This window comes from Cebus imitator, unplaced genomic scaffold (assembly GCF_001604975.1).
Source record: "Cebus imitator isolate Cc_AM_T3 unplaced genomic scaffold, Cebus_imitator-1.0 Scaffold102, whole genome shotgun sequence".
Taxonomy (NCBI): domain Eukaryota; kingdom Metazoa; phylum Chordata; class Mammalia; order Primates; family Cebidae; genus Cebus; species Cebus imitator.
In genome coordinates, this window is record NW_016107417.1 from 991,633 (window position 1) to 994,004 (window position 2,372).

The following is a 2,372-nucleotide window of genomic DNA, read 5'->3' on the forward strand; positions in this document are numbered from 1 at the left end:
GATCCACCTGCCTCGGCCTCCCAAAGTGCTGAGATTACAGGCGTGAGCCACCACGCCCGGCCCTTTTTTCTACTTCTAACCTGTACAACTGGAAGGCTCAAAACCCACCTTCCTCTGAGAAATCTCAGATCCTAACCTCACTGGTTAAGTCCATACTCGGGACTCACCGGCCCACCTGGGATGACTGTCAGCAGCTTCTCCTGACCCTTCTTTACATCTGAAGAAAAGGAGCCGTATTCAAAGAGAGGACAGAAAGCTTTTCCTTAGTTCAGTCAGTATGCCGGAGGAGGGAGCCCAAGACCTCCTAGAGAAAGTTTTTCCTTCTACCGGGCCTAACTGGAACCAAAATACCTCGGGGGGTGGGTAGCAGGGGAAGGTGAGTAGAGCTTTGGACAATGAACTGTGGGAGCGGGGCGTGGTGCCAAACACTGTAATCCCAGCACTCTGGGAGGCCGAGGTGGGTGGATCACCTGAGGTCAGGAGTTTGAGACCATCCTGGCCAATATGGTTAAACCCCGTCTCTACTAAAAATACAAAAATTAGCCTGACGCGGTGGCCTGTGCCTACAATCCCCACTACTTGGGAGGCTGAGACAGGAGAATTGCTTGAACCCTGGAGGTGTAGGTTGCAGTGAGTAGAGATCGCACCCCTGCACTCCAGCCTGAGCAACAGAGCACAACTTTGCCTAAAAAAAAAACAAAAAACAAAAAACAAAAAAACAGTGGGGGGATAGAAGAGAAGTACATCTGTGAATTAGGTGGAGCTGGGTTCAAATCTCTGTTCTGCCATTTGCAAGTAATTGAGACTTTGGCAAACCCCTCATTCATTTCTGCCACAAGTATTTATTAAGCATCTACTTAGTGCCAAACACTGTTGTGGGCACTGTAGATACGGTGGTGAATAAAACAGTGCAAAATGAGATAATTTCAAGTGCTGTGTGATGCAAAACTGACTTTAGATTGTGCAGTCAAGGATGGCATTTCCAAGAGGTGACATTTAAGCAGAGATCCCCATGATGAAGGGAGCCAGCTATGAGAAAAGCAGGGCTAAGTGTTTTCCTGGCACCAGGGGACAGCAGGTGCAAAGGCCACAAGGCGGGAGGGAGCTTGGCCTGTGGAGGAAAAATGTGAGAAAGCCAGTGTGGCTGAGCAGGGAGGAAAGGGGCAGGGGGGGAACCTGATGAGCCTGGGAGGGGCACACAGTTCCCAGAGTCTCCAGAGCTTTATGGACCTTAGTCAAGAGTTCAGATTTTTTTTTTTTTTTTGAGGGAGTCTTGCTCAGTTGCCCAAAATGGAGTGCAGTGGGATGATCTCAGCGCATTGCAACCTCCGATTCCTGGGTTCAAGCAATTCTTCTGTCTCAGGCACGTGCCACCACACCCAGCTATTTTTTTTTTTTTTTTTTTTCTGAGACAGTCTCTCACTCTGTTACCTAGGCTGGAGAGGGCAGTGACGTGATCTTGGCTCACTGCAACTTCTACCTCCTGAGTTCAAGCGATTCTCCTGTCTCAGCCTCCCGAGTAGCTGGGATTACAGGCGCCCATCAGTCACCACGCTCCGCTAAATTTTGTATTTTTAGTAGAGACGGGGTTTCACCAAGTTGGCCAGGCTGCTCTCAAACTCCTGATCTCAGGTGATCTGCCCGCCTCCACCACCCAAAGTGCTGGGATTACAGGGGTGAGCCACCGCCTAATTTTTGTATCTTTAGTAGAGATGGGGTTTCACCATGTCAGCCACGCTGGTCTCGCACTGCTGACTTCAAGTGATCTACTCACCTCGGCCTCCCAAAGTGCTGTAATTACAGGCGTGAGCCACCCCACCCAGCCAAGAGCAGATTTTATTCCAAGTGCAATGGAAAAACCAAGGGAAGGTTTTAAGCAGAGAGGCTTAGCAGCATTTTTTTCTTTTCTTTCTTTCTTTCTTTTTTTTGGGGACAGGGTGGAGTGCAGTGGCACAATCTCGGCTCACTGCAACCTCCACCTCTCGGGTTCAAGCAATTCTTCTGCCTCAGCCTCCCGAGCAGCTGGGACTGCAAGCATGCTCCACCACGCCCAGCTAATTTTTGTATTGTTAGTAGAGACAGGTTTTCGCCCGTTGGCCAGGCTCCTGTCGAACTCCTGACCTCAGATGATCCGCCCGTCTCGGCCTCCCAAAGTGCTGAGATTATAGGCGTGAGCCACTGCACCCGACCAAGCAGCACAATTCTTAAAACAGGTTTTATTTAAGAATAACAGCCGGGCGCAGTGCTCACGCCTGTAATCCCAGCACTCTGGGAGGCCGAGGCGGGTGGATCACGAGGTCAAGAGATCGAGACCATCTTGGTCAACATGGTGAAACCCCGTCTCTACTAAAAATACAAAAAATTAGCTGGGC